This window comes from Monopterus albus, unplaced genomic scaffold (assembly GCF_001952655.1).
Source record: "Monopterus albus unplaced genomic scaffold, M_albus_1.0 scaffold248.1, whole genome shotgun sequence".
NCBI classification, from domain to species: Eukaryota; Metazoa; Chordata; class Actinopteri; order Synbranchiformes; family Synbranchidae; genus Monopterus; species Monopterus albus.
The window spans coordinates 227,098-249,109 of NW_018128128.1; the positions used below are offsets into that span (position 1 = coordinate 227,098).

Here is a 22,012-nt window from a genome sequence, read left to right on the forward strand (position 1 = left end):
CTGAGGACAGCAGAGTGATGACTAATGACATGATTCTGCTGCTGGGAGCGTTGGGACACACTATATCAGTAAGTTATTAAAAGAAGCATGTTTAGAAAAAAGAATTTTTCGGTGGATTCTTGTTTTTGTTTCCTGCCAATATGTTGTTTCACTCCAGTCCACTAGGGGGCAGATAGGCATATTTAAGCTTGCCATTTGTCAAGCAACAGTACAAAGTTGTTTGTTTGAGAGGTCAAGCCAGAAAATTCTGTCCTGATGAGGTACAGTGTGTTTACTTCTTATTTTGCTTTCATGACAAAACCCTCAAAATGTTTGTGACATCCTAACATAACAATAGCACAAGTAGACGACAAGAACATAAGAGCCATTTAATGATGTCAGTTACACAACAATAATTAGCCAAACTTTCCTAACCTTAGCTTCCACAGGCTCCCTGTGTTTCCAGACATTTCTAGGTAGATACACAAGAAGTCACTGATTTGGGTCACTCTCATGATGTAGGAGTTTTATTTCACTGCAGATTTTCACAGCTTTGTTTTGTTAAAGTCCAGCTCTTAGACCTTTTGTTTTCAGGCATGTGGCCTTCACCAAATTTAATAATATAGTACAAGAGTATGATAGTTTTTAAAATGTATACTTATCTTTTGTGCTGTGACATTTCCAGGACCGGAGTTGGGGTTTGATATTATTTTATCAAGTCAAATTTTGAATCAAAGTGAATCCATTTGTCTTTCACTTTGAACATTTGCAACAAAAATAAGAAACAACAAAGTTTTAACTGAGATCCATATTTGTAGTTGGCTGTGAAGGAAGAAGCTCTATAGCTGTGCAGTCAATGTCTGAACATAATTCATATAAGACTCAAAAATGAACTGAGCAGCACAGGATATGAAAAGTTGATGTACTCAGTAAAATAACAGCTGTAGCCTCCAGACTTGGTCCACTTTTTGACAAGCTACTTGCTGTGAATACTTGCACTTAATTATACAACTCTGTATGGTTGTGGCCTTGGATCCATGGGGTTAGTGATTTCCACGGTGGAGACGTTCAGTCTGGTTGACCTATACATGTACTGTACATAGGCGGTCTACTCTCATCATTCCTCTGTCTTTCTTTTTTTCTGTTGAGCTCTTCTTCTAGTGATTTAATGATGACATGTGGTCCGACCTCGAACTGACATTTTCTAAAAGCTTGGGAGACCACGAAGTGTTTAAGCTTCACTGTGTGTAAAGTAAGCCCAGCATTTACCTACAGTAACTTTTGGATAGGCCTCTTTGTGCACAAGGCCCACACAGCATCATTTCTTTGCCGGCTGTCAGATGATGATTCCAGTGCTATGTGATTATCTTTGACATATTGATTTGGCTTGTTTAAATAGTGACTCTGACATGAGCAGTAGAAGCAGATGCCGGGCTAAGTGGTATCACCAGCCATGAATATCATATGGCTAGGGGCTAATGATCGACCTTATTGCTGCTTAATGAACCGCTAAGAGACAATCAGTGCCATTTGCTCACCTCTCTGCATCCAGGATGAATCATAAGCATGCTGCTGCCAGCCAGTTAGCACTCAGTGCTCCAGCTAACTCTGCTTTTACTGAACGGAAGGTCAGAGTACTTCTCCGGAAACTGTACTCCCCGGAGAGCAGCAGCAGTGACTTCACCAGTTGACGTAATTAAATGTGCTGTACAGCCTAAGCAAAAACAGGACGAACACCGGCATGCAAACACACACACACACTAATGCTCATGACCTTTTGCACAAGCATGCATGAAGCTAGATGAGCACTGTGGTCACAGTGCAATTACAGAAATCGGAGAGGCAGGTTTGGGCATATTCAGCCCTCCATGCTGCATGCTTACTAACATGGCATGCTAATTGGCTGGAGCACCAGGGCACACATAGACAAAAGCAGCCTGAGGGAGTAGACAGAGACTAGCCCCAAGGGATGGACACATAAAGACCAGCAGCAGTAACCTCCACGTCAATCCCTTTATGACCAAGGACAAAATGGTTGCTGGCAGGCAGTGCTTAATTTGAAAATTAATGGGCCTTGGGATTTTTCTACCACTTAAGACACTTTGCAATCCCCAGTGTGGTTACCTCCATCCTGCCCTCTCCCCTGACTGGGTTTTATGACTCTTCAGATGGCCGCGGATAAGGAGACTTTGCATACGCTGCAGTGAACGCATGGCTAATTTGATTAACTACTGCTGTGTCCTTGTTGCTGGTCAGACAGAGAGGTGCCCTGGCACATCCTGGATGAACAGGCTGAACGGTGGCTTTCACATCGTCATATAGTCCTCACGAGCCCGGATAAAGGAATCATTTGTAATTCTAATGTAAACGGCAAGCTGTGTACTGCGCTCTTACTCTTTTCTTCAGACACAACTTCTTAGTAACTGTAGAGAATAATGGCAGAGATGGTCAGAGAGTGTTTTCCTCTGGGGTGTGTGTGGAATGGTGATCGATGACAATTCTGCAACTCTCTAAATTACATTCAGTATGGCAGCGATGGCGGGAAAACATTAGGGAAAACGTGTGCTTACTGTAACAAAACTGCACTTCTAAGGATACTTCTGGTGATATTCTACATCCGTGAGAGCCATCATTGCACTGGCTGACATGTTCCTTCATCGCTATGAACACTAGTTTATATTGACTCAATCCCACATACAAACACCACGTTGCTGGCACCAATACTCATTACAGCACCAAATCTGCAAATAGTCCCCAACTATGACACAGTTTCCTCCTGTTTCAGTAACATTTGATAGAATCTACCAGTTTGAGCAAATTATCGAGCCTTTTTAAAAAATAAAAAATGTAACAAAATGTTTGTGAGGTGTTTTAGGAAGAGCTGATGTGCTTGGAGCCGAGAGCCACAGATGAGACATTGAGCTCAATTCAGACTTTATTAAGGAACCATCTTAGGTGGGGAATCTGTAGAGCAAAAAAATGTTGGCTCTTGTCTCCTCAACAACAGTTAGATGTGTGAACACCAGACCAAAAGATGCTACAGCGCTGAGTGGGAAGAGGTTAAAGGTCCACAGCTAGGAGTCAGTGGATGGCCGGACAAAGATCAAGGAGAACATTTACATTCAACAGCAGGAACCGGGTCAACGTCTCTCCCTAGTTTCTGAGCCAGTTTGTCAGTGATGGATTAAAACCATTTGAGCATATTTGGTTACATGGAACATTTTACAGTGTGTGTGGTCAACTCTGATCCAGCGTTAACAGGTATAAATGACTAATACATCTAGCTGTCTTAGTAGAGTTTAAATGTGATTTAATAGGACAGGACTGAGTCTGTGTAGATGGAAGTTATTCTGTCACCGAAGGCCCACCCATCACAAGATTACTGGCTATATGCTAAACATATCAGCTTTTTACAACTTATACTGGCTGAGGACAAATTTTTCTGTATATTACAGGTTTGACATAACTCTAATGAAATGGGTTTTCAGAGACTTTGTAAGACTTTTTCTGTCACTCTCAAACTTGCTCTAAATGTGTCCGACTGTACTAATGGCAGCTGGTACAGTAGCTCTACATTCTGATGCTATATGACAATCCTGTCACAGTTTGAACCTAGTGGATAGTAAGTTTGACTGAGTAGGTGTTTTCTGACCTTAAAGACCAAAATGTTTTTCTTTTTTTTTCAAAAAAGTTAAAGTTAATGAATTTTTTGGTCTGTGATACCCTGCCATGGTAAGAACAGGAAAATCAGGTGCCTGCAGGTGTAATTACATGCTCAGGCAAGCTGACACTGTCGAAAGGAAATTATGTAGCATTTTCCACTCTCAGAATTTGTAATTTTTTGGAGCATACTGTACAGTGGAGTTGGGCTCATTGTTCAATACCCCTTTTAATGTCAGGTCAAAATGATTTTTTTTGAAAAAAATCTCAGTTGGAGACACAAATGCAGCAGCAGCGTCCCACACACTGTGGTAGACTCTCACCCCCCTTTCTTCATGCTGCAGTCAGAAATCATTTAAAAGAGTGAACAGACAGAATGTTTATTTGCCAACTTGAGACATCAAAGAACTGCAAGCATGACACCCGAAAATTGGTGGTGGGCGAGTGTTCTCTGGTTGGTTTGCATTTTTTTCCCTTCCCTCCAGCTTAATGTGTCATCTTTGGTTTTATTATGAGTGGGTGACATGCAGACACGAGTAATCTTGGATTGTAAAAGCTTTTTTCTAATTATTTAATCTCGCTTTCTGGGTCAATAAAGCCAATCAGTTCCTGTCACGAGTGCACCCCCTCATGAGATGATGAGTTGCTTGTGAAATGGTGCATAATCAAAGCTAATATTCTGCAATTTCAGCTCAGAATGGGACTCTGTATTAGAGACTAATGTGCACAGTTCTTTCCATAAATACAAAATGTTCTTGCTCTTTTACATCCTGGCGTGTCTCTCTGCTGCTTCATTCGACTTTTTATTTCTTTCTTTCTGTGCCCACAAGCTGTCCTCCTCCTTTGTTCTTTCGTTGCCTGTCTTTCCCGCCTTCAGCCAACACTCCTATCTCCCAAGCTTTCTTGATTTTTGCTACCACATCATCATTTCTAAAAAAAAAATATATATATATAGCATTGTCTATTAGGTTGTGTTTACAATGTGCATGAATTGAAAACAAAATTGTTTTGTTTTTTGCCTGATATTCATTTAAATTTTTGACCTCTTGAACATCAGAGTAGGGCTGTAGCATAGACCTTAGGTTTGTAATAAGGAGGAAATACCAACCATACTCATCACTGTGTATTATATCAAAACTACTCTGGTCCTTATCACCTTATAAATTGAATGGATTAGGGAGGATTTAAAAGCTTTAATGTCTTGTTCCTTTGGCTGATTTTAATATTTAATGTTGAATTTTTATAATGATGTCCGTGCTTTTGTCAAGCACATATGAATTTCACTGACCGTTACCTGGTTGTATTTAGCTGTCAGTCGCCTTTACACCTTTTATTGAAGGAGCCATGATTTGAAAGTTGCACAAGAAGCAAATCTTAAACAAAGAACATCAGAATTGAAACAGCAGAGGCCAAAATATCCTGATGTTCCATCTCTACTATGAATCGAGATTCAACAACACTGAGTTCTGTACTTCCCATAGTGCAGTTTGATAACATCTTTTATTAGACCCTCCCTGCCTGCTATGCATCCTTGAAACCCCAGTTTGTGATACAGGTGTCTGTTATGAGTCATGTCAGGGAGATTCACAGACAGACAGACTGCTACTAATTAGCTGCTGCTTGGCCCATGCTGGGAGGTCAAATGATCTGAGCCGCGCCTCAGCTTGGTGGAGGGGAAGGGAAAACAGAGGGAAGTACAGTAATGCTTTACTCCTGCTGCTCTGTGGTCCTCCAAGGAAGATCACTCTAACCTTTTATCATATTCCCCAATCACTCCTCCCTTCACTCTGTCTACTCATCATACTGAGTACTAATGAGCACCCCTAAAGGATCGGGAGACCTTCTTTCCTGTCTCTACAGTCTGATGACTCCTTCCTGTTGTCCTTCTCAAGCTGACTGCCATCACAGTCCTTTTCAGTGTTTTAAGGTGGCTACAGTAAAAACCTTTCGGATCTACTGTATGCCCAATAGTAATTTTAGTCTCTGTTTCTGTCATGCTGATACAGCAGTGTCGGCATTGTGGGGGGGTCCAGGGGGGCCAGGCCCATGTGCCAGACAGGTGTGCCCCCCTCATCCAAATTCATCATCACCCATCTCTGTGAATTGTACATATTTTTATAGTACACATTTCCATTCCTAGTGTCTTGATGGCACTGAAACTGCCACATGTGAGAACTAATTTTTAACTTTGAAGATTGTTTTCATGGACCATAGATGTGCCAAGCTTCATGCCAGAAAGGCTCCGCTCATGCAGCTGGCCTTTGAGAAGGACCTAATGTGCAAGTGTCACAATGAGAGGAAGGAAACAATCACAAGGAGATGCAATGCCACAACTCGTCAAATTCAGCTCTAAAACACTGAACGTAGGCTAGGTTCTGTGTTTTAAAGCCCCTTTTCCACTACCTGGTACCAGCTCAACTCAACTTGAATCTGCTTACCTTATTTGTTTTTCCATCAGTGAAATTTTGGGAATAGTACCTGGTACTATATAACAAGCTGAGGTGATACCAAATGATAACATGTAAACACTGAAAACTACCAATTGATCAGAGAAATTAGTTCCTGCTATGCGACGATCTTGCCACCAGTGAACCCAGATGTTTACGTGCGATGACACCAGTCGTTCGTTCTTCATTCATTCTTAGTGGTAGCTGCCACTTCTCTCTCATGACTGTTATAAAGGGTAAAATTTATAATCGTGATATTACATGAATTACCACACCATACATACTATCACATAGCCCATAGGTTACTGAATATGACACTACAAGCACAATGGCTACAGCTATGTCTGCTAAGTAGAGCTATTTAGCCGGCACGTTAGCGTGTCAGCTCTGAAAATGTTGGAGTAAATTTGTGACTGGCATTTGTAACTGCAGTGGAAAATGAAGCACCTCGTACCAAAAGTGAATAGAGACCATTTAAGTTAAGCTGGTACCAGGACGTGGAAAAGGGGTGTAATTTAGCTAGTGTGTGTGTGTGTGTGTGTGTGTGTGTGTGTGTGTGTGTGTGTGCACATTTTATTAAATTTCATTTATCAGTCAGTAGTTTTACTGTGTGTTTTGATAAATGGTAATCAAGGCTGTTTTGGAATTCTGAATGCCAGAATGAGAAGTGGCTACGTAACTGACATCAGTATGCAGATGAATCCAAGGGCTGGTAAGGTGCAATTCTTGCCCTGTGAAGCACTATCCAGTTCCACTTCTTCAGTCTCGCCCTGTCCACCACATCTGACAGTCTTTTTAGTACAGTACAGGGTCTACTCCACTGGTTTGCTGACTGTGGGGACAAGCCCTTTTTCCATCCAGGGCTATACACCCATGCCAGGGCAAAATTCTCTCCTGGGCTGCAAGCATCCTGGACCCACATCTGATGAGGCCCCTCATCCATCAGTGCACCCACCTGGTCCTGCTGGTGGGGAGTATGCGAGTGCTGGGCCAACCCCCTTTGAGCTCCATGGGAGCCCCCCCTCTGAATGGCCTCTGGAGCTAGTGCCTGTCATGTAGATGTGTCCTGTTCTTCAGCATGCTGGCCTCCTTCCATAGCTCTTCTCATAGAAGCTCTCACCGGCTCGCCGGTCGCTGGTCTTGGTAAAGCAGTGTAGGTGTGGATGAGCCCCTGGCTGGCCCTGGTGGTGTAGATGAGCCTCCAGCTGGCCTCTCCAGCGTCACAGTTGGATGCAGCCCATCCCTACCAGCAATCTGGAGAGCCATGGTATCCGCATACAGGCAAAGGGTAGCCCCAGGAACATTCACCACTCTGCCAGCAGGTCAGTGCTGACCATGCACAGATCCTGAACGTTGGCCAGTCCAAACCGATGCTCTACAGTGCAGTCGGCAGCAGCCACTTTGAGGGTCCTCTTTCCAGTGACCATAGTAATGTGGCACTTCTGGGGTCTTGGCCCTTCTGTCCATGGCGCTGTCCCCGGACACACCAGGGAGATGGTGGACTGCATGTCCACCAAGGCACAGTATCTGGGGCCATTCAGTTCACAGTCCAGGTATAATCCATGTGTCCAGCCAAGACAGCCTACCCTCAGCTGTGACAGATTGCATAGAGATGAGCTGTCTGGGGGTGCTGGGCTTTGTGGTGCCAGCAGTATGCAGTGGCCAGCAAAGTGGCCCAGTTTCCCACAGCAATCACACTCCTCTCTGCAACATGCAGCTGCTTTCCTGTTTTGTTGTTGTGACAGTGCTGTAGCGGCAACCTGGCAGGCTGCCTCCTCCTCCTTGCAGGTTCCTACAAGTTCCGCCTGCCACACTTTGTTTTGGGCTGGGGGGGACACAGCCTCTACTCAGCACATTTGGCTTTGGCCAGGGTCGCCATAGGGGTGGGTGGTGTGCAGAGGCAGAGGTGCTCTCACAGCCATTCTGTCCACAGTCCCCAGGCAAAGGCATGAAGGGTGAGTTCCTCCAGCATCAAGCTGTGGGCAGTTGGATGAGTCTTGGTCTGTGCTGAGCACAGAAGTGGATGTAAGGAGTGTAGCTGTCCAGGCTCTCTCTGTTCCCACATCAATGATTAGCCAGCTCACCCTGGGTCTCACCAGTGTAGATGTGTCGACCAAAACTGTGGTGCAGTGCCTTCTCTTTAGGTGGCGAGTCATGGCCTGAAGGCTGCCGAGGGTCTGCAGAGGCCTTGCTACCAGGGCAAGGACAACGCAGTCGGCTGTCTCTTCAGTCAGCAAGCCATTCACCTGCACTTCCATCTGTACTTAAATGAAGTACGTTTCTAGCGGCTCTTCCCTGGTGTAGCATGGCAGCTTTGCTGCTCCTCACCAGTCTTCTCCTGGCTCCATGCTGTGGTCTGGTCAAAGCTGTGGTGCTAGTGCTCTGGTGTATCTCCTCCGTCCTGCCTGGCGAGCCTTGCTGGCTCCATCAGTGGTCTTGTTTTGGTGGGGTCTCACTGAGACCAGGGTGACAAGCAATCTCAATGTGGCTACTGGGACATCTGCTCTGCTTTGTAGCCTCACTTCTTCTTCCAGCCAGACAATATAGGTTTGTGGATCTCCCAGATTGATGTCATAATCTGTGGAGATCCTGGAGATTCTGACATCAGTTTAACATCTGCTGGGTCAGAAGAAGGGTCAGGAGACCAAAGCTTGTCTTTTATTTTTTATTGTCAGCTGGGGAACACACAGCAACCACAGAACCCACTGAACGAGTCACGCCAAGTCTGAACTATTTACAGTTGCAATCAAAAATATTCAACCCCCCCTAAGATTTTAAAGATTTATCAATTAAAGTTTTTTCAAAGAGCAAGATTCTGCTTTGGATGGCTTCTTTATGAGTTCAGTTAAACATAAAATCAACACAGAAAATGTATGATGTAGTATTTGTGTGTAACAGTATATTTTGTTAAGATAGCCATGTCACAATTATTCAAACCCTAAATAATATTGTTGTTTTAAAGCTTTCTGACAATTTTTATGGCCTAAAGTAGAGTTGAAACATAATTAAGCCTTTGGGATCCTTCATTTGCTCCAGCTGTGACGCATATATAAGCCCCAACCATGAAGGTATTCAAGGTGAGATTCAATCATAAGAAAGACAAAGGAGCTTCCACAAAAGCTTAGAGAGAGGAGATGATTTCATCACACCTGAAAGGCCTTGGGTATAAGAATATTTCCAAAAAATTTAACACCACTACTGAGACCACTGAGAGCATTATAAGGAACTTGTGGAACAGCTGCAAACCTGCCTGGCCATGGAAGACAGCCCAAAATATCATCAAGGACCCTCAGCAACTTAGTCAAGAAACCTAAGAAAAACCCCAGTCTGACTGCTAGACACCTATAGGATGACATGATGAAGGCTGGTACAAGTGCTTCAGTACCATGCACTGAATAAACAAGGACTCTATGGCCAGACGCCAAGACACACTCCACTCTTGACCACAAGGAACATCAAAAGTCGACTAGAATATGCCAGGAGAAATTTGGCTTCAGAGTTTTGGGAGACAGTTCTATGGACTGATGAAACCCAACTGGAACTGTTTGTACATATGGACCAGCAGTATGTCTGGCATGCAAAAGGCCAGGCTTATGACCAGAAGAATACCATCCCCAAAGTCAAGCATGGAGGTGGGTCAATGATGATGTGGGGCTGCTTCTCTGCAGCAGATACTCCCAATCTTGATTATGTACCTGGCATCATGCATTCTCAGAAATACCAATCCAAGAGGAACATGATGCCTTCTGTTGACAATTTAAACCTTGGTGATCATTGGATTTTCCAGCAAGACAATGATCCCAAGCACACCTCCAAGCCAACCAAAGCTTGGTTGAGAAAAAGATCCTGGAAGATGAGATTCTGAGAAGTGGCCTTCTCAGTCACCAGATTTAAATCCAATTAAAAATATTTGATGGGATTTGAAGAAGGCAGTTGCAGCACGGAAACATCAAACATCACTGAGCTAGAGGCTTTTGCACTTGAAGAAAGTACTGAAGCTGGGGGTTGAACAATATTGCACATGTGTTAAGAGTTACATTTTTCATTTGTACTTCAAAATTAAGTCAATTTCTGTTGTCAAAGTAACTCAAATATGTATCAATAAATATCTTTTGTTGCTTAATGAGTTTTTTTTGTCATTTATTGTCACTGTCCTTCATCAACATCACTATAATGTCTTTTGAGGTCAGGCGGTTGAATATTTCTGATTGCAACTGTACCTCCCGCCCAGAGCGGTTGGTCAACTAGCGGACCTGGCTCTCAGATGTGACTGCCACTACAAGCCAGTTGGGCCCGCCACGCCACTGCTTAACCTGAGCAAATACAATGCATATGCTGTGTGTGTGAGGATAGGGTTCAGGGACACTTTTGTTTAGGGTAGGTTAGGTCTGGAAAATGATGTTGCTTATTGTGGGGCTCTGAAGATGTATGGCCATCTTCCAGGATCTTTTTCTCAACCAAACTTTGTTTGGCTTGGAGGTGTGCTTGGGATCATTGTCTTGCTGGAAAATTCAATGATCACCAAGGTTTAATTTGTCAACAGAAGGCATCATGTTCCTCTTGGCTTGGCATTTCTGGGGATCCATGATGCCAGGTACATAATCAAGGCATGGCCAAATAATGGTTAAATATAATTTAACTCTTATACTGAGCTTCCATAAGCTCTCCCAATCTTTGGCATATTTAATTGTGTAATACTGACTGACTGTACTGTAGAGTTTTCATGCCACCATACCTGGTACTGTACTGTACAGTGCATTCAACCAAAAACATCAACTAGCAAGCAGACTAGTTAGATCAGTAAGTCTATTTGTAGGTTGATATTTTCATTTAGAAAACCTTCCTCAATATACTAAAATAAATGATATGCTGCATTTATGTACATGTTATCCACAGGGACAAGCATCATCTAGGTTTTCCTGATCATCTGTAAGAGCGCAGGTGGACTGTTGGTGGGGTGGCAGGCTTTCATTTGTCAAAACTCAAAACATCATCAGGCAGAACAGAGACATTTCTGTGGCATGTTATTTGCAACAAAGATGCTTGATTACCCCTCCTGCACTTTCCATTTCATGTAATGGAACAATTAGCTGCGCTGTATGTTGCTTGTTTATTCGCCCACTTGCTCCAGAATGGCAAAGAAGGGAGTAATTGTGCACACTCACCTGAAGCCACTTAGAGGGAAACCATGGGGGATTCATGGTTAGGAGTGGGGAGAGAGGCTGCACTTATTATTAGATAAATCCTTTGTTTTCTCTAGATTTCACTACTGTAAGTCTCATTTTAAAACACTTGTCATCATGTCTTCAACTTTGCTGCAAATTAATTAATACTCCTTATAGGCACATATTATTATCATTATTATTATCATCATTATAGCCATTCCTAAAGTGCAATGAGCAAACAAAAGGCCAGCATTCTCGCTTTAAAATAAGAGATTTCATATAATGTAAAAAGGGTTATAAAGCAACATCCAGGGACGTTTCAGCTTAAGTTTTAACATACTTTGACTAAACTGGCAAATGAGGCCCCCTCCTGACATACACACACAATTCTTTACTAATAGTGTATAATCATGAATGTTTTAAATAATCAACCTATACTGCATGTTCTTTATAGCAGTTGCATATGCAGAAGTAGAAGAAGTGAAACATTTTCAGAATGTGTAGAGAATGTGTGGCACATTTTGAAATGCAAATTGTGTCAACGAAGACCCAGGACTGTTATATACCTTAGGATGTGTTTGCAGGAAGAACAGGACAAAATGACACCATACACACTTAATCACTTGGTGCTGCTGCTCTGCCTCTTAGACTACCACTAAGGCATGCCACTTTTAGTCTACAGGAATTCAGTTTGAAAAATACCCATTAACTCCCAAATTCAAATGAACTCAAGACTCCTGCGGGTCAAAAACCATGGAGTTCTCATGAATGTTCTCATCGCTGTTGACAGAATCAGACGCCTCTAGACCGCCTGGGGAAGGCTATAAAAAATGATGTTCACTGGTTCCCTTGATAGTCCCCTCGCACCTTCAAAAACTAGCATCAGTGTCCTGTCCATTCAATTTCGAGAATATATGGTAACTGCTTACAGATATTCAGAAATATACCACGATGTTTTGAGCATGACACAACAGGGATGTCACGCTGGCATTCTTGATTATTCACATGAATGTGAGGCTTTGTCAGTGAAAGGACAGTAATAACACTAAATCTGATTACCCATCATTTACAGACAGAGTCTGAATAACTTCATCATTTCAGCCTTGCCATCTGTACCACCTGCATCCATCTCACTCCTGGTTCCTCTTTGTCTGATTTGAAGGCGTCTCCTTTGAGGCTGAATGCCTGATTGTTTATTCATGTCCAGGCGCAGGATTTATTAAAACATACACAATTTGTTAATCCCTTAGATGAAGTGAAAGCTTGTCTGTTCATACGTGTTTCTGCCCCTGTGAGGAATTCAACCCCTGCGCCCAATTAGCCAGATCGCTTATATAATGAAGCCAGGAAATACAGAGAGAATGCTTCATCTGTGATTCTCCACTCCACCATTCTGTGTATACAGCTGTGTAACTTTACAGGCAGCTAATTACAGGCTTATCCTACTTATTATGGATTTTGTCTTTTTACAACAGCCACTCACAGCGTGTACACTTTATGAACCATTGGGAATATGACCAATTAGGCAAAAAGGTTAAGTCTATCCAAGTTTCACAAAGAAGTGCATATTCTGACAAGTATTGTAATACCTTTATTATTGCTCCCCTACAGTGTGTGGTAGTTTGAAACCTACTGTAGCACAGCCCAGTGTGCAAGAGAGAATGGTGCATAGAGATGCCAGGTGTGTGCTGCGGAAAAAAAGATAAAGTGACATCAGTTTAATAAAGCCCTACAAGGAGGCAAAACCATAAAAAGCTGTGGGGTGGCTGAGTCACTTGTGTGGAGCTGGAAACTTTTATTTGACACAAGTTAATTAGACATGTTCATCTCTTTCACCAAGGCCACCTTTCTCTGCTGAGGTTCCATAACTCGATCTGGTATAATAGCACCACACAGGCATTTTGGCACCGGTGTCAATCAATGACACTGCTCTGTATTAACTTACTTCTTTTGTTGCACATTTATATTCACTGGCCTTCATTCTTGTAAAGAAGTTGAGAAAGGTTTCCCAAATTAATTGGATCAGCGATTAAGTGGGAGGCATCCCACCCCACCGAGCAGAGACAATGGCAGAAGAAAGGGTCAACACAGACGCCTCCTGAAAATTGACACTTGAATTAGATAATGAAGAATAGACAGCATAAGAAAGGGAGAGGCCTATTGGTGTGAGGTCTTCAAGGAGGTCCAGACTTTAACTTGCCCCGTGTGGCAAGAGAGACAGTTTTGACTGACTCATGTTGCTAGGCAATATCGACTTGCAAAAAGAAGCAGAAGACACGGCCATGAAAAACATTTTTTATTTATGTGACTGAACATTCAAACACAGACCAAGACTCAGCTTGTACAGCACTTGTAGTAAAGGCATGCCTTTGTTAAACCTTGCTATTAAATCTGAACTGGTATCCTTTTGATACTGAAATACAATGAATTTGAGCATTTAACAGCTGTAGGTTTTGTTACTGATTAAAAAGACAAAATTAGTAAGAAGATTTATAGTGCCCAAAGTATTGTAAGTATTGAATAAATGCCTGGAATTGTTCTTGCTGTCAACATTTTTTTGAAGATATTTTAGGAGCTAACCTGTGTGACCATAAGCTATTCATTTTACATCTATGGCATTTGTGGAATATGTGAGCTTGTTAGAATTTTAGTTTTGCAGCTGTTAATGTGTCACCACATGCAACTTTGAGATTTTAAACCAGATCTCAGTCTAACCATTTAGAATTCTAAATATGCAGTTTCAAAATAATGCCTAGTTGAAAATGCACTCAGATATTTTTGGAGATGTAAAGATATGCTGGCCGGTGGAGAAGACCTGCTGGTGAACGCTCTTGGTCACAGCAAGAAGAACAGTCTCATTTGGCCCATTTAAATGCTGATTTAGAGTTTCAAACATGATGTAACAACTTTAGAAAATGAAATTAAGGATTATGCTTTTATTGGCATTTTATCTGTAATCACCTGAACCTATAGAGGTGCTAATGTTAATTATGCTACCTTTCCACTATCAGAACCTAAGGAGCGGTACACCCCATACTTCCCTTAACCACCACCAAGCATAGCCTCCAGGGTTGACGCAGACTGTCCTACTTTGTTTATCCACTGTATTTTCTCTCTGTCTGTCTCTGTTTAGATGAAGGAGGGGCTGCTCCTCTCTCACACACAGACAGCTGTGTGTTTACACACACTGCATGCAATGCTAATGCTTGAGGAGTGAAGACATGGACATTTAACTGGCGACTGCACCCCCTCCCCCACATGTTCCTGGTACTTTATTTTAGTACTACCTCCTGAGGGGTGCTGAAATTTAGCTCGCAGAATGCACCTCCAAAACGGGCACCGTAGTGAAAACAAATCCAGAACCCCTGACTAGCATTGCTCAGCAAAACATGTTTCAGTAGGTTCCTATAATGGAACCCCCCCTTTAGAATACTGTTGTCCCAGTTACACATAACGTGCACCATGTCCTACCATCCAGTTTGATATCTCAGAAAAAGAGATCTAACAAAGGTCCAAGTTCATCCAGTACACTATTTCATCTACATTTTAGCTACCTAGTACTCCACACCTGATGCAGCACTGTATGAACTTGTTTTTATTGAATTAGCTGAATTTAAGAACAGCAATAGCAGAAACAACCCCACAGTAATCAGTGCATTGTTGCAGAGCAGCAGATAAACCAGGGAGCAATGTAGAGATAATGCAGCATTGTGGATTATACATGGTCTAATCATTATAATTGATTCCACCTGCGCTCCATCTGTATAAGTCATGTTTTTGTTTCTTTGCTCAACATGATGGATTCTGCATGGGGCTCAAGCCCCGAATGTCTGTTTAGGTTTTTAACATAATTTTAACTTTGTTTTATTTTCCTTAGTCAGTGAATACGAAAATGCACCCCATGTATGTACGGAATACTCCTGTAAGCATAAATCATGCTTAATTTAAAAAACTGTTGCCTGAAATATTAATGAATGGGATAAGTACATACATGAGCCTTTTCAGGAAACATGGCACCTATGAATATGATGTTATGCAGAAATAGATGGACTAACTACTATTCAGAGGGAGTTCAGGTGAATTAGCTCTTCCCAAGATGCAAAAAATGCTGCAGGATACTGTTACTTAAGACCCTTTGGACATTTGATTAGCAGTAAAGTATTGTAGGACTACACTGTAGATCTGTTAAAAATGGTCAGTGTGCTGTAATTCATCAGATTCCTCTTATATTAATTGTAAAATGCTGTATATAAAAATAACACTGAAATCCTGCTGTAAATTGACAGTAATCCTATACAGTGGCTCAGAGAATGTGTGTACACCATTGTTTTTGTTTCATTCTGTGTATCTTAGTGGAAGCCTCTGCTCCTCTAGGTGGTCTCAGTGAAGCAAAGGCAGCTCTCGCAGTGAGGTGATATATCTGGGGCCATGAGGTAAACTAGTAAGCAAAGCCTCAGCTGGCTCATTCACACACAAACACACAACCGAGTCAAAACATAAAAGCCCACAATGGCATGAGTGAAGCGACTTCCAGCCTCGCATCGCTGCAGAGGTAGAAAGCTGTGTTTTCAATGTTTTACCTAGTGAATGGGAATTTTGAAAAGCTCAGTCTCTGCTTCCCAGTGGTAAAGAGGAGGAGGAGAAGGAGGAGGTGGTGGTGGTGGTGGGATGGGATGGTAATAACTAGAAGCAGGTGCAGGAATGAGGAGGGGGACTGAAAGTAGATGGATGTGAGCTGGGATGTGCAGAGGTTTTATTGGAGAAGTTTCAACTCTTTCTGCTTTCTAATCCCCATAGGTCCAACTGGAATACCTCCACCATGATGTAATGGGGGAAGTGTGTGTGTGTGCGTGGATGTTGCAGTTGGAGGAGGCTCACATGGAAACATACAGAGGGGATTGTATATTTCTAAGAGGGGACTTAAAGTGTCCAGATAACACAGAAGTGTTCTTGTATAGACTGGTAGTGTGTGTGTATGTATGTGCATTTGCATGAGAATTGTCCAGCAGTGCATGAGCATGTAAGAGGTTACTTGAAGAAGTATATATAAGCAAACACACACAGACTATAGGTAGACCCATACTATGACAAGTTTTCAATGTTTATTGAAATGACATACATGTGATGTATGTGTGCAGCTCCTGAGCAGTAAAGCATAGGAGGAAGAACGTGTCCTGTCTGGTATGCAGCATAGTGCAGGGGTTCTAGAGAAATGAAGGAGTCCATAAGTGTTCAGGGGTTCCACAGATTATTTGGCTAATTAACTAGTGAGGGGGGATTTGATGTTTTCAACATGATGTCAAGTAGCCGCTATAGTACATGCAGGAAACCAACACAGACAAAGGGAAACATCTTCATAAACGAACCCATTACCATGCTATTTTCATCTTTCATTTCTACTTTAAAGTCTGGATAAAGCGAAATCAGTGATTTATTTCTAAACACGTTAACAGTATTATAAAATTGTTGCTGAAATGTGAAAAGACTGAAAACTATGTAGTGCTGAATTGTAGACTTAGATGGTTTTATCATTTTTGAGTTTAGGATTTTTTTGGGTGGGGCAGAAATCATAGCTCAATGACGCGCTGGAGCTATCCTTAACATAATCCTTCCCCCAACACTGTAACACATCTGTTTTTTGGGGCACTCAAGAGACTGAGCACAGATGGAACTTTACAGCCACTGTTATGTTTTTTTTTTTTTAAGAAATAACATTATAATGCTGCTACCTCAGTATTAAACGATGACAGAAGTAGGAACACGTGAATGGTGAATGTGATGGAGCAGCTCTTTGCTGTTAGCCTAACAAGCTCGCAGACTGACAAAGCTTAAATTTTCACTTTTCTGCAAGTTTATGCTTGTTTAGCGGGTGTTTTGTTAAATTACTCTCACTAGCTTTTTACATGCAAAGGTTTAATTGCACAAACATTAATGAACAAATGACTTGACTCAACTCTACTAGCTTTTAGGAGCAGATGTTTGGTTTTCTCACTGCAGCTGGTCCCTTTCCAGTGCAGCTGGTTGTCATAGTGACATTGCCTTACACTGCCATGATGTCGTCAGCAACAGACACAGTAACAATGAGGGACATAGAAGGTATGCTGTTCTTGATTCTCAGCATGCAGCAATTTTTAGTTAGTATGGTAACTACAGTAAAGTAGCGGTTAGCATTAAATAATGTTGCTTTTAAAAATGGTGCTTTCTTTGTTGCAAGATGTCTTGCACATTAATGACAAAATTTCTCTGACAAATCACCTGTCTGCAGTGTTTACACATCACCATTTGGTATCACCTCTGCGTGCTTGGAACCTTGACAGATACCAAAAATAGTCCCAGGTACTATCCCGAACATTTGAGTAATGGAAACACAAATAAGGCAAGCTGAGCCAGTATCAGGCGGTGGAAAAGGGGCTTTTGCTAGCTATGCCACAAATGCGCCTTTCCTACATGTTCTTCTTCGATGTTCCATGTTGAGAACAGTCAGAATATTTTTGCGATTTGGGGTGGTTTTGGACTCTTCATCTGACATGTCCCCAGCATTTCAGAGTAGAAAATGATCCTTATTTTTTCATGGTTGTGAAAGCTAATCTTATATACTTGGGTTTTTTAATCATTCAAATTTTGCTGGGTGGTTAATCTTCCTGTGGTGTGACAAACTCGGAACACATTTATTTCCAGTTTACCCTGACTTTAAAGAGCCCAAGGCATGCTTTCCCTTGTTTTCTAACTTATTTACAGTTTTAGAATGGTGAATTATCATCTTAGACGTGACCTAAAGCTCAAAAAATGAGGTGTACTCCTCCCCTCAACCAGGCACAGGGACAGTTTCTTCCTCCAGGCTGTCACTCTGATGAACACTTAACCAATGACAGTATGACTGGACAATAACCCTCAGTGCAACACTTGTTCATACAGATTATACAGATTCGTACAGGTCATTAGTTTTCAGTACTCTATTTTTATTCTACTTATCCCATTTCACAATGAGCATTCCTTTGTCCATCTGCATTGTTTACTGCCTGTCTATACTGCTTATTCTGCATTGATTGCACTGTTTCTTGCTTGCTAATACTGCTTATTTTGTTATATTACACAGCCTTATGCTGGTCTACTGTTTACTTGCCCCTTGCATGAGGATATGTACATACTGTACATATTGAGAGCCGATGTACCAGAGTCAAAGTCCTCATGTGTTCGACACACCTGGCCAATAAAGCAGATTCTGAGATTCTGATTCTGATTCTTGTACATCTAAGCAGAAGCAACTCGGTTTATACACATCTCACAAACCTCGTTCATAAGACTTTTTTTTTTCGGACAAAAATGAAGTATTATGCAACATTTTACGGATTTTCTTGAATGGTCATGATCTCCAGGCAGTTTGTGCATTCATGTGAGCTTACCTGATATCCTCCGCTGCCATTGTATAAGCAGAATTTTTTGCACCTGGTTTTGTGGATATATTTTCCCTCTTGTTGCTACACTGTGACCAGAGGATGAGAAAAATACAGGGCCTGGGGTTACTGCATGTCCAGGAATGTTCCTGTACAGGGACTCGTTGTTTTACCTGACGGAGTTTAACCTACAAGCAGCCAAGCAGTGAAGCCCCTGGTGGTGACTGATCAGCTCATCAATGCTGGATTCCCCTGGAGAGAAGTACTTGTTTGTTTTGACTGTCAGTGTGTCTGCCGCATGTGATGTGTTGCTGGTTAACAAGCAGATTAATGATCCATGATGTTATTGTCAGAGCTACTCTACCAGCTGGAATTAATTTCACTTCTTTGGGACTGTATGTGATTGTTTCATCGGTAAATATACTGTTGTTTACCTATCTATGGAAGAGAAATTGAAATTAATTAATGCTGTTGCAGTTCGTCCTGCTATTCGCTTTGGAGGCAACACCAGCAGCAGGAGTTGTGCCTTCATGAACAATCCTCTTGTTTCTAGGAAGAGGGTCTCTGGTTTTATTGTTCTGAAATAATTACAGACTATTTGGAGTTATGAAGGGTGCAAAGCTAATCTAGAGGTACCCAAGATTAAACATTAAATGGCTGGAAATGAGAATGTCATGGGCATTTTAAATTCAAGCAGCTTTTCTTATTCCACACTAACAGTATTGTGCATATATTGTTTATTGGCTAGTACCAGCTCTTCACTGAAGCAATATGATTTTTAACCCAACACTCTATGTTTTTGTATGCCTGCATCCTTCCATCAGATGGAACTATTTGTGATGTTTTCTGCATCACTTTACACACATTTCTCCATGATTCAGCCTGACATATTTTAGTATTTTTAGAAACTTTGGTATCTCTACTAGAATTTAAAACTAAGTTCTGCAGGATCAAAGTAATAAATATAAAACTCCACAAATGTTCATTTGTGACCAATTGCTCAGTCAACAGAACATTAATTGTGATAACTGATTAATCACTTATTAAGCTTACAAAATCATTTTTAAGCAACACTACTGAACATTTCTAGGTTTCACTCCCTTTGCTGTTTCATTTTCTAGTTAATATTTTGGGTCAAACAGACTAGCTAATTCAAGACACCACCATAGACTCTGGAAACCTACAACTGGCATTTTGTGATGACTAATAAAATAAACGCAGTGGAATGTGTTGAGACTTTAAGCAAAAGCGTACATTTTAAACACAGAGGCTATATACATTTAGGTGCTCTGTAGAAAAAAATGTTCTTTACTGACCCATTGCTATTGTGAATTCTTTTCTTTTACATCGTCACAGGACAGGTCTGTCTTACCAGACATCCTTATATCCTAAACTACCTGAACTAACTCCACAAAACTGAGGTCGAAGTTTGATGAGTGGGCTGTAGACTGGGTCTTATTTCAGACACAGAGCAGTAAACAACGCACAGTGTGGCAGCGAAGGCTGTGTGACTGGCCTCTTTTGTTTGTATATACTGTATTGTGTGTTTGTTTGATGTGACGGTGCAGACAAAGGTGAAGCCAGAATGATGAGTGACATACCCCCCGCTCACCCCTGTCTCATCAGTCTAAACAGTCCCTTCCTCCTGCATACTGTTTATCTACAGCCTCTCAGCTCTTTGGCCATCTTGGTTTCTTTGTCCCTATATGTTGCTTCAGTCACAGCACTGTTTTGTTTCTCTGTCTGTGAAGTAGGCCTCCCAGTCTCCTCCTGGCCGGCATGTCCAATAGAACCTGTGAACAAGCCAGGAGAGCTTCTTCACAGTGCCTTCACAGCCCTCCAGGGGTTGTTTCAGATCGAGAGGCCATCCTTATCGTCTTGTGTATTCAGTGAAAAGAGCAGGGCCAACGGGGGGTTGACTGTATCTTCTGGGCCTCCTCCTTTATGAAAACCTTTGTCTTTCTTCCACCTCCCTCTCACTCAGTTTCATGATCTTTGGAATGCACTCGGAGGCTGCAGGAACTCCAGCTGTCTGACAGGGGGCACTCCTAATACCTCCTTTCTCTTTTATTCTCAACTGTCTTCGCAAAGCCTATTTTTTCTCCTCAAGACAGGTCTAAGGGGTAAGTTTCTTCAGAAAGCACTTCAGGCTGTGCTGTGTTTATTCATGCTCAGGCCTCATCTCTCTTGTATGTTTGGAAAGATCATGCAGGTCCATGCACCCCCCACACTGCTGTGGTTTCTTAAAAGGCTCTCCAGCAGTGCCACGGCTCTTTGAAAAGATGGTGCTTCTGAGAGGGAGAGAGATGTGCCAGCACTGAAAAGCTTGATGTTGGGTGTATAGCCAATAGCCCAGGAGAATGTACCAGGAGAAGCAAATTAATGGCATCGGACAACCTTGTGACAGGAAACCCCATTATGTGACAGCCTCACAAAGCCTCAGAGTCTGGGTTTCAAAAGCAAGCACATAAAATAAAATCCCAATACCGTGCTCCTCCTTCCAAATGTAGTACTGTGTCGAGCACTTCGGGTAACCCTTGTAATCCATACGTCTAATGCCAGCTCTTAACCTCCACCTTTTTTATTTTACCCTTTACAAGAGTTGGCACAAAAAAAAATCAACATTTTATTGATTAATTGTATAACAAAAGGGTTTTGCTTCCATGATAGTCTACCATCCAAGTACTCTAGCAGGTTAAATCCCACTTTTGTTTTTACTATAAGGCCATGTCAGAATTGTAAATGGCACAGAGATGGGCACTTGATTTGGAAACTCATACTTTAGTCTGTAATCTGTGCTGCTGTATAGAGTACAACAATATGAAATACTCTTGAAATGTGAATATTACACAGGAAACATCAGAGACTTGACAGTTCTGCATCTCATGATTACATCCAGTGGCAAAGTTCAGTGCGCCTTCAAAATAACGGTGTGGAGGGTGGTGAACCAGTGTGTAATACGTACCCTGGAGTTTACATCCTGTCATACAGTAGATGCTGTCACAGAAGATAAGTGCAGTTGCAAAAATCCAATATCGATGTTCCTGTCTGTGTTTATATACTGGTCAGGAAAGATACTCTTGTACTTTGTTGCTGGAATACCTGAAGTAACAATATTTCCTTTCGCTGAAAAACATTTCATTGTACAGGAAAACGCGTTTCTTCACTGTGCACATGACAAACACTTTAAGTCTTGAGTCTGTGTACCTTGTATATGGTTGAAACGACAATAAAGGTTAAATTGAGTTTAAAAAATGTGTGCATGTAGCAGCTTTGCAGTTACTGAGAGGCCTTTTAATGGTGCTCAGTAATGTAACAAGTATGTGCCTTTTACTATGAATGAAATAATATTCAATGGGTACCTGAG

At 41.9% G+C, this 22,012-nt stretch overlaps 1 long non-coding RNA gene across 1 annotated transcript in view; it reads left to right on the forward strand.

Moving 5' to 3' along the window:
* The first annotated feature begins 222 nt into the window (after positions 1–222).
* Positions 223–22,012, forward strand: part of LOC109972139 (uncharacterized) — a 31,045-nt gene continuing 9,255 nt past the window's right edge. Inside the window, exon 1 of the long non-coding RNA XR_002276647.1 lies at positions 223–260. This is a non-coding gene — a long non-coding RNA (uncharacterized LOC109972139). The remainder of the gene's footprint in view (positions 261–22,012) is intronic.